We start from the raw sequence: 15,000 nt of genomic DNA, 5'->3' as shown, positions 1-15,000 counted from the left end.
CACAGGCGAGCAGTACATGGCCGCCGGATCGGACCGGACCCCCTCCACAAGGGAGAGTGGGACATAGAAGAAAAAGAAAAGAAACGGCAGATCAACTGGTCTAAAAAGGGAGTCTATTTAAAGGCTTGAGTATACAAATGAGTTTTAAGGTGAGACTTAAATGCTTTTACCTTCATATTGTCCCGGCAAGAAATCTGCGTTCAAAGGACTCCGGCTTATTAGTGATTCCCAAAGCCCAAAAAAAGTCTGCGGGCTATAGAGCTTTTTCATTTCGGGCTCCAGTACTCTGGAATGCCCTCCCGGTAACAGTTCGAGATGCCACCTCAGTAGAAGCATTTAAGTCTCACCTTAAAACTCATTTGTATACTCTAGCCTTTAAATAGACTCCCGTTTTAGACCAGTTGATCTGCCGTTTCTTTTCTTTTTCTTCTATGTCCCACTCTCCTTTGTGGAGGGGGTCTGGTCCGGTCCGGTGGCCATGTACTGCTTGCCTGTGTATCGGCTGGGGACATCTCTGCGCTGCTGATCCGCCTCCGCTTGGGATGGTTTCCTGCTGGCTCCGCTGTGAACGGGACTCTCGCCGCTGTGTTGGATCCGCTTTGGACTGGACTCTTGCGACTGTGTTGGATCCATTATGGATTGAACTTTCACAGTATCATGTTAGACATCCATTGCTTTCCTCCTCTCCAAGGTTCTCATAGTCATCATTGTCACCGACGTCCCACTGGGTGTGAGTTTTCCTTGCCCTTATGTGGGCCTACCGAGGATGTGGTGGTGGTTTGTGCAGCCCTTTGAGACACTAGTGATTTAGGGCTATATAAGTAAACATTGATTGATTGATTGATTGACTTTCATTGACCTTTATTTACCCCTCATTTACTTGTTTTACCTTTGTGTAACTTTCTTTACACATTTTTTACCTTCTTTCACCATTTATTTACCTATTTCACCTTGCATGTACATTTTTATTTACAGACAATGTACCTTATTTTATTATTATTCACCTTTTACCCTTTATATAACTTACCGTATTTCTTTGAATTGCCGCCGGGGTGCTAATTAATTTAAAACCTCTTCTCACTCCGGCGCTTACCAAAGGCATGCGGTAAATTTAGGCCTGCGCTTATAAATTTGAGTGTGATGTAAGGATACCATCATGAAAAGCACATTTAATAAAAAAAACACATTATTATGGTCTTACCTTTACTTATAAATGAAATCCATGCGCAGCTCCTTCTGATCAAAAGCATCAATAACTTGTTTATAGAAGTCTTCCTTATCTTTCTTCATTTTTAAAAGTCTCTCTGTCTCGATGGAGATCTTCCTTTATTACTTTCTGCGTCGATTGAAAGTCCAGTTTAGAAAACTGTTTTATTTTAGATATGTAATCCTCCATGTTAAAAGTGCAAGCGAGAGGAAAAAATAAACACACGCTGCTCACTCTTGCTGCTTGTTGTCACTTCTTCTGCAGCCGAGTAGTCGCAATAAGGATCACTAGCGCCCTCTACCACCAGGAGGCAGGAGTCATTTAATGACTCATATTTGACACACGCAGCTACGGTATTTTAATAAAACATAGCTGCTTACAGTTCCATTTAGCATATTCAATAGGTTGGACCTTAAATCCTACTGAATAGTCGCAAGAAGGATCACTAGCGCCCTCTACCACCAGGAGGCGGGAGTCATTTAATGACTCATATTTGACACACGCAGCTACGGTATATTAATAAAACATAGCTGCTTACAGTTCCATTTAGCATATTTTCAATAGGTTGGACCTTAAATCCTACTGAATAGTCGCAAGAAGGATCACTAGCGCCCTCTACCACCAGGAGGCGGGAGTCATTTAATGACTCATATTTGACACACGCAGCTACGGTATATTAATAAAACATAGCTGCTTACAATTCCATTTAGCATATTCAATAGGTTGGACCTTAAATCCTACTGAATAGCTCTTAATCTTCTTCCCTTTATGCGATTTCAACTGATTGAAATCAGCCTCCTCCATTTTGAAAATGATGACAGGTGAAGTGTCACTCGTGACGTGACGAGTTTGACCCGGTGGAAATTCTAGGCATATGCTAATTATTTTGCGAAACGAGTTTGACCCGGTGGAAATTCTAGACATGCGCTAATAGAAATAATATTTTGCGAAACGAGTTTTGACCCTGCCCCAAGTGGAGGAGTTCAAGTACCTAGGAGTCTTGTTCAGGAGTGAGGGAAGAGGACCATAATAACGTGTTTTTTTTATTAAATGTGCTTTTCATGATGGTATCCTTACATCACACTCAAATTTATAAGCGCGGGCCTAAATTTACCGCATGCCTTTGGTAAGCGCCGGAGTGAGAAGAGTTTTTAAATTAATTAGCACCCCGGTGGCAATTCAAAGGGTCTGAGTAGATCGTGAGATCGACAGGCGGATCGGTGCGGCGTCTTCAGTAATGCGGACGTTGTATCGATCCGTTGTGGTGAAGAAGGAGCTGAGCCGGAAGGCAAAGCTCTCAATTTACCGGTCGATCTACGTTCCCATCCTCACCTATGGTCATGAGCTTTGGGTCATGACCGAAAGGATAAGATCACGGGTACAAGCGGCCGAAAGGAGTTTGGGGCTCTCCCTTAGAGATAGGGTGAGAAGCTCTGCCATCCGGGAGGAACTCAAAGTAAAGTGTGAAGTGAATTATATTTATATAGCGCTTTTCTCAAGTGACTCAAAGCGCTTTACATAGTGACACCCAATATCTAAGTTACATCGAGAGGAGCCAGATGAGGTGGTTCGGGCATCTGGTCAGGATGCCACCCGAACGCCTCCCTAGGGAGGTGTTTAGGGCACGTCCAGCCGGTAGGAGGCTACGGGGAAGACCCAGGACACGTTGGGAAGACTATGTCTCCCGGCTGGCCTGGGAACGCCTCGGGATCCCCCGGAAAGAGCTAGACGAAGTGGCTGGGGAGAGGGAAGTCTGGGTTTCCCTGCTTAGGCTGTTGCCCCCGCGACCCGACCTCGGATATCGGAAGATGATGGATGGATGGATGGAGTTTGACCCAGTGTTAATCCTGAGCCGGCGGTATTGCTAAGCACGCGCTAATTATTTTGAGAAACAAGTTTGACCCGGCAGTAATTCTAGTCAGGCGCATACTGTATACCCAATTCAAGGAAATACGGTGTAACTTTTTTTTTTTTTTGTACCTTTTATCAACTTATTTTACCTTTTATGTCCCTTATTTGACAACTTATTTACTTTTTTATTCACTTTTAACTTCTATATTGTTTCTTTTACTTTTCATCCAACCTTCTTTTACCTTCATATTGACTTTCATTGACCTTTATTTACCCCTCATTGACCTATTTTACTTTTATGTAACTTTCTTTACACATTTTTTACCTTCTTTCACCATTTATTTACCTATTTTACCTTGCATGTACCTTTTTATTTACAGCCAATATACCTTATTTTATCATTAATTCACCTTTCACCTTCCTGTACTTTATATCTAATTATTTTACATTTATTTACCCTTTTTAAACCTAATTTGTTACCCTGTATTTACTTATTTTACCTCGGTTTACCTTCTTCTACCTTCCATTCCACTTCTTTTACACACTCCCTATTTTCCCATCATCCAAACTAATCGTAGCAACAACATTTAAATAGAAAAATAGTTTTCATTGTTGTTCTTTTTAAACACAGCTAAATATCCTACCTTTTCAAAAAGCCACCACCTCCCAGGGGGTAAACAAAGGGGTGGGTCAATTGCAGAGGACAAATTTCACCACACCGAGTGTGTGGTACTCTAACTTTAACTTTAACTTTCTCCCCAATATTAGTCCACTTAAATCACTTTGATATTTTTTCAGCGCTTATACCAATTATTAGTAGTCAAGGAGGTAGTAAAATGAATGTAAACATGACTCGTATACGTCACTAAACAGCTGGAAAAGGCTTTCAGTGGTTTTTAACATTATTTTCCAGGAAATCTGGCACCAATAGTGACTTTGGGCCTGATTTTCTTAAGGTTTGCATGTACTAAAACACGTGCAGACTTAATAACACGTGCAAAATAGGAAGGGGAGTCATATACTTGAAACATGAAGCATGAGAAATTTGGGAATGTGTTTTGTTTTGTGGCAATTCTGACTCGGACTGCGGCATCAGTAACTCTGTACAGAACCCTGAATGGTATTGAAGTCCTGCTGCACCCAACAAGTAATAAGAACGTGAACGACTCCGTTCACATAAAGGTTGGTTTTAATTCCATTTCGGTTGCGTCAGTTTTGCTGGAATGAAGTCTGACTGGATAAAAAGAAAAAGAGTAATCTTCATGTGTTGGCTTACATTCTAATCATATAAGGCAATGTTTAGGTAGGACGTTAACTCGTTAACTATCTATGGTAATGCAAAAAAAAAAAATTGCTGCGTCACACACAAACTGGATCCTACTTTGCTGTACGCTAAAAGCTCAGGTCCGATAATAAAACTCTGGATGAATCTCTGGATGTGTGAGGCTGACCAGCATTTTAATATCATACTTCAAACTCACCTGCAGCAAAGTTTCCAATCGTCCTACTATCTATGAGTATTCCTCCTCGTTCGAATAAAGGGCTGGTACCGCATCGTAATGTTCCGCATGTCAGGTGGAAGAATTTCCCACCATATCTTAATTTTCCTTTTGGACAAGTATGCAAAAACGTATTGTAGATAACCAATCTCTTGGTAGGAACCTCTCTTATGGACCTGAGTGACTGAAAAAAATGTGTTGAAATGTTATCAATCAATCAATCAATGTTTATTTATATAGCCCCAAATCACAAATGTCTCAAAGGACTGCACAAATCATTACGACTACAACATCCTCGGAAGAACCCACAAAAGGGCAAGGAAAACTCACACCCAGTGGGCAGAGAGAATTCACATCCAGTGGGACGCCAGTGACAATGCTGACTATGAGAAACCTTGGAGAGGACCTCAGATGTGGGCAACCCCCCCTCTCTAGGGTGCCGAAAGCAATGGATGTCAAGCGGGTGAAAGTTCAATCCATAGTGGCTCCAACACAGCCGCGAGAGTTCAGTTCAAGCGGATCCAAGACAGCAGCGAGAGTCCCGTCCACAGGAAACCATCTCAAGCGGATCAGCAGCGTAGAGATGTCCCCAACCGATACAGGCGAGCGGTCCATCCTGGGTCCCGACGAGCGGTCCATCCTGGGTCTCGACTCTGGACAGCCAGTACTTCATCCATGGTCATCGGACCGGACCCCCTCCACAAGGGAGGGGGGGACATAGGAGAAAGAAAAGAAGCGGCAGATCAACTGGTCTAAAAAGGAGGTCTATTTAAAGGCTAGAGTATACAGATGAGTTTTAAGGTGAGACTTAAATGCTTCTACTGAGGTAGCATCTCGAAGTTATTGACTGAACTTTAACACAGAAATGTGAGCTGTAGACACCATGTGAAAAAACACGTTATTTGTTGCAAAATAAGGTGACAATCAACATTTATACGGGGTCACTTCCTTCACAGAGTAGGTTAGAGTAATGATCTCAACAATGTTAGATTAGATTAGATTAGATAGTACTTTATTTATTCCGTCAGGAGAATTCCTTCAGGAAAATTATAATTTTCAGCACAATCCCATTCAAGATCAAGGCTGTCTTGGTTGCTTTGTTGGGTCTGCTCCTGTCTCTGGCCATGCTCCCTCCACCCCAGCGGACAATGGTGTGGAACACCGCAGAGGCCACCACAGTGTATATGTTTATTTTACTTTTTATTTATAGCTTTATGTAGAAGTGTCTGTCTATCTGTGTTGGCCCTGCGATGAGGTGGCGACTTGTCCAGGGTGTACCCTGCCTTCCGCCCGATTGTAGCTGAGATAGGCGCCAGCGCCCCCTGCGACCCCGAAAGGGAATAAGCGGTAGGAAATGGATGGATGGATGGATGTCTGGTTGTATCTGCTGCTTTAATGTCTTTAATGTCCTCTGTGTTCTTTGATGTTTGATGTTTCCCTCTTACACACATGGAAGAGGGATGTGTACTATGGCTATAAGTTGTTGTTTTGTTTTGTTTTTTCCCTTGGCCTCAGTCTGCACCCCCACTCCAGGGCCCAGGCTAAGACCGATTTTTTAAATTTTATTTTAATCTTCTATTCTTTTCTCCCATCCCCTCCTGTTTACCTGTATGTCATCTTTTTTGTAAGAGGCGCTGGAAGCCGGCAGACCCATTAGCGATCCTGTTCTGTCTCCCTGTAATGTTTGTCTGATCTTGAATGGGATTGTGCTGAAAATTGTAATTTTCCTGAAGGAACTCTCCTGACGGAATAAATAAAGTACTATCTAATCTAATCTAAGATCAGACAAACATTACAGGGAGACAGAACAGTATCGCTGACGGGTCTGCCGGCTTCCAGCGCCCCTTACAAAAAAGATGACATACAGGTAAACAGGGTGGGAGAATAGAAGATTAAAATAAAATTTAAAAAATCGGTCTTAGCCTGGGCCCTGGAATGGGGGTGCAGACTGAGGCCAAGGGAACAAAACAACAACTCATAGCCATAGTACACATCCCTCTTACATGTGTGTAAGAGGGAAACATCAAACATCAAAGAACACAGAGGACATTAAAGACATTAAAGCAGCAGATACAACTAGACACTTCTACATACAGCCATGAATAAAAAGTAAAAGAAACATATCCACTGTGGTGGCCTCTGCGGTGTTCCACGCCATCGTCCGCTGGGGTGGAGGGAGCATGGCCAGAGACAGGAGCAGACCCAACAAAGCAACCAAGACAGCCGACTCCACTCTCGGCCAGTGTCCAGTCCGCATGGATGAGCAATGATACGTCCAAGGTGACTGAGGTGTCCGACACCATGTTAGTGATAATCCCAGTTTTTGCAGAAGCAATAGAATAGTTCCAGGTGTCCTAGTGCAATAATTCGGTACAGTTTGGGTTTCACCCACACAATTTCTACCAATATCAGCGATACTCTCCTCTGTGTCTTTTCTAGGCATTCCTTTATGCAGAGTTGAATGTTTTTGCAGTCATTTTTTGAATTCTGAGGTAGTCAAGCACTCACACAAATGCATATAAATGTCATTTCTCAACATTTGCAGCCCATATAGAATACACAAATAAGGGCAGGGACGAACTATTGCCGCTTTCTTACTATGTAGTACTCGTTTTAACTTGGCTCCAGTTACTTTGGGTGGTTTTTCAATTTATTTATTGTTTCCCAACATGTGGCTGTTAACTACAGTAAAAAAATAATTTGGAAACAAATATTGTTAGTTTATTTTTCTAATTATTATCATTATTTTTAAAAACTAAATTTATTCAAGAGGAGATTGAGGGCCACTGCAGCAAAGTATGAACTGTGGAGTATGCTACCGTAGCGGACAGAAATGAGGTATGGCAACAGGGTATGCTAATGTTAGTTAGCATGTGTGTTTACTGTAATAACTGAGCTAAAGAAAATATTGCCCAAAATGAGAAAACTAGCACATTTTATTTGTGCAAAATTGATAACGTTGTAATAATTATTTTTGGACGAATATTTTTGTTCCCAGACAAGTCTATAAGCCGCAGGTGTACACATTGAAACATGAAATATTTACACAGGCGTCTACTGTAAAAGTCATTGAGCGCAGTATTTATCCCACGCCGCTGCCTTTTGTGGTCCGTTAGTGGTGGTGGATTTCCATTCTTTGTGTTGTTTGTCTGTCTCCTTTTTCGATAGCCAGGTTGATCGGCTTAGGATGTGGGGCCGCGTCTTGTGCATTTTGTCTTTTCTGCTAATGATAACGGTGAGTCCATATGGCGCTAAATGGCTTACTAAGTGATTGCGTGTGTGGGTTTGAAAAAAGGCCGTTTTAGTAACGCTTTTAATGTGTGCCTCAAAGGAGAGAGTTGGGTCGAAGACTCCGTAATATTGCTAAAATTCGCTCCATTCTGTCCACTAAAGACGCTGAGATCATTATCCATGCGTTTGTTACGTCTCGCCTCGATTACTGTAACGTATTTTTTTCGGGTCTCCCCATGTCTAGCATTAAAAGATTACAGTTGGTACAAAATGCGGCTGCTAGACTTTTGACAAGAACAAGAAAGTTTGATCACATTACGCCTGTACTGGCTCACCAGCACTGGCTTCCTGTGCACTTAAGATGTGACTTTAAGGTTTTACTACTTACGTATAAAATACTACACGATCCAGCTCCATCCTATCTTGCTGATTGTATTGTACCATATGTCCCGGCAAGAAATCTGCGTTCAAAGGACTCCGGCTTATTAGTGATTCCCAAAGCCCAAAAAAAGTCTGCGGGCTATAGAGCTTTTTCATTTCGGGTTCCAGTACTCTGGAATGCCCTCCCGGTAACAGTTCGAGATGCCACCTCAGTAGAAGCATTTAAGTCTCACCTTAAAACTCATTTGTATACTCTAGCCTTTAAATAGGCTCCCTTTTTAGACCAGTTGATCTGCCGTTTCTTTTCTTTTTCTTCTATGTCCCACTCTCCTTTGTGGAGGGGGTCCGGTCCGATCCGGTGGCCATGTACTGCTTGCCTGTGTATCGGCTGGGGACATCTCTGCGCTGCTGATCCGCCTCCGCTTGGGATGGTTTCCTGCTGGCTCCGCTGTGAACGGGACTCTCGCTGCTGTGTTGGATCCGCTTTGGACTGGACTCTTGCGACTGTGTTGGATCCATTATGGATCGAACTTTCACAGTATCATGTTAGACCCGCTCGACATCCATTGCTTTCCTCCTCTCCAAGGTTCTCATAGTCATCATTGTCACCGACGTCCCACTGGGTGTGAGTTTTCCTTGCCCTTATGTGGGCCTACCGAGGATGTCGTAGTGGTTTGTGCAGCCCTTTGAGACACTAGTGATTTAGGGCTATATAAGTAAACATTGATTGATTGATTGATTTTTAATTGGCCCATCATGACCCATTCACTGGTTTAAATGTAACTTAGATATTGGGTTTCACTATGTAAAGCGCTTTGAGTCACTAGAGAAAAGCGCTATATAAATATAATTCACTTCACTTCACTTCACTGTACAGTGGCGCTTTCCATCATTTTCAGCAGACCGCGTTGCAAAAATGGCCCCACGCCCCCCATATGAATCCCTTACCCACTGTACCGAACGTGTCCAAAGTAGATCGTGAGCAGAATAAGGCGTGCAATCTATTTTGCGTCTCTGTCGACATTAATAGCAACTCGAGGGTTCCAGGTTCGATCCCCGCTTCCGCCATCCTCGTCACTGCCGTTGTGTCCTTGGGCAAGACACTTTACCCACCTACTCTCCACAACTTACCTTCTCCGACCCAACTTGACTAAAAAGGAAAAAAAGACCAACTTTGGACAAACAGTTAGCAGGTGGACACTCTGCAGAACTGTTTGCTGATATCAGAGCGATATCAACATTGTATCGGGACTCCCTATTTAAGGAAGATTGCTTCCTTATATGGTCAACCTCTCAACGTCCTGTCCTCTTTTTCAACCCCCCCGTCCTTCCAAGCTCACATTCATCCTTCATCTTGGTAATGCTCTGGCTTCCCCTCAAACACGGCCAATTAGACAAAAAAGTCGCCGTCCATCTGCTCGCTCCGTCCGTCCGCCTCGCTCTCCTGTCCAGCCGCACGCTAATCCGGCCAGGCAGCAAGATTTAGGTCTGATGATGATCGGCCTGACGTCACTTTCTCATCTGGCTGTAATCAGGGTTACGAGTAACTGTACCACAGTCGGCGATGGTTGCCATGGAAACGTGCATGCAGCATCTTGGTGAAAGGCATGGTAGTGCAAGCAAAAAACAACAGTTGGGAGGAGATCTCACCACCCGATGAAAATCATATTCATCTGTTCCAGGGTCAAACCGTCTCCAGCGCAAGGCTTTTATTACTCTAAGAAATAAGAGTTTGTCCACATGCGCACTTTTCATCAAAGACTTCTTGAAGATATTGGCAGATGTAAACGGCGGACTTCATGATGTAATGTGTCAATACCTTTCATTTAGTTCCATTTTTAACTTTTATAGGATATTTTTCGTGGCTTTTTGAAAGGTGGGATATTTAGCTGTGTTTAAAAAGAATAACAATGACAAAAAATATTGGATTTAAATGTTGCTACAATTAGTCCACATAATGGGAAAATAGGGAGCGCGTAAAAGAGGGTAAAACAAGGTGAAAGGTAAACAGAGGTAAAATAAGTAAATACAGGGTCCAATAAGGTTTAAAACGGGTAAATAAAATGTAAAATAATTAGATAGAAAGTACAGCAAGGTAAAATAATTAAATTGAAATATATATAGAAGGTAAATTGTAATGAATGATAAAAATAAGTTGCATTGGATGGAAATAAAAAGGTACATGCAAGGTAAAATAGGTAAATAAATGTGAAAGAAAGTCAATGAAAAGGTAAAAGAAGATAAATAATTTGTAAAGAAAGTTACAAATAGGTAAAAGGGGTAAATAAAGGTCAATGAAAGTTAATATGAAGGTAGATGAAAGGTAAAAGAAAGAATATAGAAGTTAAAGGTGAATAACGAGTAAATAAGTTGTCAAATAAGGTACATAAAAGGTAAAAGAAGCAAATAAATGAAAAAAGAAATGGGTAACAAAAAGAAGGTGAATATAAAGGTAAATAAACGGTAAAAGAAAGTAGATGGAAGGTAGATAAAAAAAAGAGAAAAATGTAAATAAAGATAAATAAAAGGAAGAAGAATGTAAATAAAATGTAAATAAAGTAAAATAAAAGGTAAAAGAATGTAATAAAAATGTAAATAAAGATGGAACGTAAAATAATGTAAATAACGATAAAAAAAGGTCTAATGTAAATAAGGATAATTAAAAGGTAGAAGAATGTAAATAAGTTAAAAGTGAATAACAAGTAAATAAGTTGTTAAATAAGGTACATAAAAGGTAAAAGAAGCAAATAAATGAAAAAAGAAATGGGTAACAAAAAGAAGGTGAATATAAAGGTAAATAAACGGTAAAAGAAGGTGAATAAAAAGGTAAATAAAAGGTAAAAGAAAGTAGATGGAAGGTAGATAAAAAAAGAGAAAAATGTAATTAAAGATAAATAAAAGGAAGAAGAATGTAAATAAAAAGTAAATAAAGAAAAATAAAAGGTAAAATAATGTAATAAAAATGTAAATAAAGATAGAACGTAAAATAATGTAAATAAAGATAAAAAAAGGTCTAATGTAAATAAGGATAATTAAAAGGTGGAAGAATGTAAATAACGATAAATAAAAGGTAAAAAAATGTTAATTAAAATGTAAATAAAGATTAAAAAAGGCAGAAGAATTTAAATAAAGATAGATAAAAGGTAGATGAAAGGTAAAAGAAAGAATATAGAAGTTAAAAGTGAATAACAAGTAAATAAGTTGTCAAATAAGGTACATAAAAGGTAAAAGAAGCAAATAAATGAAAAAAGAAATGGGTAACAAAAAGAAGGTGATTATAAAGGTAAATAAACGGTAAAAGAAGGTGAATAAAAAGGTAAATAAAAGGTAAAAGAAAGTAGATGGAAGGTAGATAAAAAAGAGAAAAATGTAAATAAAGATAAATAAAAGGAAGAAGAATGTAAATAAAATGTAAATAAAGTAAAATAAAAGGTAAAAGAATGTAATAAAAATGTAAATAAAGATAGAACGTAAAATAATGTAAATAAAGATAAAAAAAGGTCTAATGTAAATAAGGATAATTAAAAGGTAGAAGAATGTAAATAAGTTAAAAGTGAATAACAAGTAAATAAGTTGTCAAATAAGGTACATGAAAGGTAAAAGAAGCAAATAAATGAAAAAAGAAATGGGTAACAAAAAGAAGGTGAATATAAAGGTAAATAAATGGTAAAAGAAGGTGAATAAAAAGGTAAATAAAAGGTAAAAGAAAGTAGATGGAAGGTAGATAAAAAAAAGAGAAAAATGTAATTAAAGATAAATAAAAGGAAGAAGAATGTAAATAAAAAGTAAATAAAGAAAAATAAAAGGTAAAATAATGTAATAAAAATGTAAATAAAGATAGAACGTAAAATAATGTAAATAAAGATAAAAAAAGGTCTAATGTAAATAAGGATAATTAAAAGGTAGAAGAATGTAAATAACGATAAATAAAAGGTAAAAAAAATTTAAATTAAAATGTAAATAAAGATTAAAAAAGGCAGAAGAATTTAAATAAAGATAGATAAAAGGTAGATGAAAGGTAAAAGAAAGAATATAGAAGTTAAAAGTGAATAACAAGTAAATAAGTTGTCAAATAAGGTACATAAAAGGTAAAAGAAGCAAATAAATGAAAAAAGAAATGGGTAACAAAAAGAAGGTGAATATAAAGGTAAATAAAAGGTAAAAGAAAGTAGATGGAAGGTAGATAAAAAAGAGAAAAATGTAAATAAAGATAAATAAAAGGAAGAAGAATGTAAATAAAAAGTAAAACAAGTAAATAAAGATAAATAAAAGGTAAAAGAATGTAATAAAAATGTAAATAAAGAGAACGTAAAATAATGTAAATAAAGATAAAAAAAGGTCTAATGTAAATAAGGATAATTAAAAGGTAGAAGAATGTAAATAACGATAAATAAAAGGTAAAAATTGTAAATAAAAATGTAAATAAAGATTAAAAAAGGCAGAAGAATTTAAATAAAGATAGATAAAGGTAGATAATAGGTAAAATAAAAAATATAGAAGTTAAAAGTGAATAACAAGTAAATAAGTTGTCAAATAAGGTACATAAAAGGTAAAAGAAGCAAATAAATGAAAAAAGAAATGGGTAACAAAAAGAAGGTGAATATAAAGGTAAATAAAAGGTAAAAGAAAGTAGATGGAAGGTAGATTAAAAAAAAGAGAAAAATGTAAATAAAGATAAATAAAAGGAAGAAGAATGTAAATAAAAAGTAAAACAAGTAAATAAAGATAAATAAAAGGTAAATAATGTAATAAAAATGTAAATAAAGATAGAACGTAAAATAATGTAAATAAAGATAAAAAAAGGTCTAATGTAAATAAGGATAATTAAAAGGTAGAACATTTGTAAATAACGATAAATAAAAGGTAAAAAATTTAAATAAAAATGTAAATAAAGATTAAAAAAGGCAGAAGAATTTAAATAAAGATAGATAAAAGGTAGATGAAAGGTAAAAGAAAGAATATAGAAGTTAAAAGTGAATAACAAGTAAATAAGTTGTCAAATAAGGTACATAAAAGGTAAAAGAAGCAAATAAATGAAAAAAGAAATGGGTAACAAAAAGAAGATGAATAAAAAGGTAAATAAAAGCTAAAAGAAAGTAGATGGAAGGTAGATAAAAAAAAGAGAAAAATGTAAATAAAGACAAATAAAAGGAAGAAGAATGTAAATAAAAAGTAAAACAAGTAAATAAAGATAAATAAAAGGTAAAAGAATGTAATAAAAATGTAAATAAAGATAGAACGTAAAATAATGTAAATAAAGATAAAAAAAGGTCTAATGTAAATAAGGATAATTAAAAGGTAGAAGAATGTAAATAACGATAAATAAAAGGTAAAAAATGTAAATAAAAATGTAAATTAAGATTAAAAAAGGCAGAAGAATTTAAATAAAGATAGATAAAAGGTAGATGAAGGGTAAAAGAAAGAATATAGAAGTTAAAAGTGAATAACAAGTAAATAAGTTGTCAAATAAGGTACATAAAAGGTAAAAGAAGCAAATAAATGAAAAAAGAAATGGGTAACAAAAAGAAGGTGAATAAAAAGGTAAATAAAAGGTAAAAGAAAGTAGATGGAAGGTAGATTAAAAAAGAGAAAAATGTAAATAAAGATAAATAAAAGGAAGAATAATGTTAATAAAAAGTAAAACAAGTAAATAAAGGTAAATAAAAGGCAAAAGAATGTAATAAAAATGTAAATAAAGATAGAACGTAAAATAATGTAAATAAAGATGAAAAAAAGGTCTAAAGTAAATAAGGATAATTAAACGGTAGAAGAATGTAAATAACGATAAATAAAAGGTAAAAAATGTAAATAAAAATGTAAATAAAGATTAAAAAAGGCAGAAGAATTTAAATAAAGATAAATAAAAGGCAGACGAATGTAAATAAAGATAAATAAAAGTAAAGAATGTAAATAAAAATGTAAATAAAGATAAATAAAAGGTAAAATAATGTAAATAAAGATAAAAGGTAAAATAATGTAAATAAAGATAAAAGGTAAAATAATGTAAATAAAGATAAAAAAAGGTCTAATGTAAATAAGGATAATTAAAAGGTAGAAGAATGTAAATAACGATAAATAAAAGGTAAAAAAAATGTAAATACAAATGTAAATAAAGATTAAAAAAGGCAGAAGAATTTAAATAAAGATAAATAAAAGGCAGAAGAATGTAAATAAAGATAAATAAAAGGTAAAAGAATGTAAATAAAGATAAAAGGTAAAAGAATGTAAATAAAGATAAAAGGTAAAATAATGTAAATAAAGATAAAAGGTAAAATAATGTAAATAAAGATAAAAGGTAAAAGAATGTATATAAAGATAAAAGGTAAAATAATGTAAATAACGATAAATAAAAGGTAAAAAAATTTAAATAAAAATGTAAATAAAGATTAAAAAAGGCAGAAGAATTTAAATAAAGATAAATAAAAGGCAGAAGAATGTAAATAAAGATAAATAAAAGTAAAGAATGTAAATAAAAATGTAAATAAAGATAAATAAAAGGTAAAAGAATGTAAATAAAGATAAAAGGTAAAAGAATGTAAATAAAGATAAAAGGTAAAATTATGTAAATAAAGATAAAATGTAAAATAATGTAAATAAAGATAAAAAAAGTGTAATGTAAATAAGGATAATTAAACGGTAGAAGAATGTAAATAACGATAAATAAAAGGTAAAAAAATGTAAATAAAAATGTAAATAAAGATTAAAAAAGGCAGAAGAATTTAAATAAAGATGAATAAAAGGTAGAAGAATGTAAATAAAGATAAATAAAAGTCAAGAATGTAAATAAAAATGTAAATAAAGATAAATAAAAGGTCAAAGAATGTAAATAAA

At 35.7% G+C, this 15,000-nt stretch overlaps 1 protein-coding gene across 3 annotated transcripts in view; it reads left to right on the top strand.

Annotated features, from left to right (window-relative positions):
• Nucleotides 1-15,000, top strand: part of mrrf (mitochondrial ribosome recycling factor) — a 58,858-nt gene that overhangs the window by 21,057 nt on the left and 22,801 nt on the right. The window lies entirely within an intron of this gene.

The sequence above is a fragment of the Nerophis ophidion genome, linkage group LG08 (genome assembly GCF_033978795.1).
Source record: "Nerophis ophidion isolate RoL-2023_Sa linkage group LG08, RoL_Noph_v1.0, whole genome shotgun sequence".
In the NCBI taxonomy this organism is placed as follows: domain Eukaryota; kingdom Metazoa; phylum Chordata; class Actinopteri; order Syngnathiformes; family Syngnathidae; genus Nerophis; species Nerophis ophidion.
This window is presented reverse-complemented; position numbering and strand designations above follow the sequence as displayed.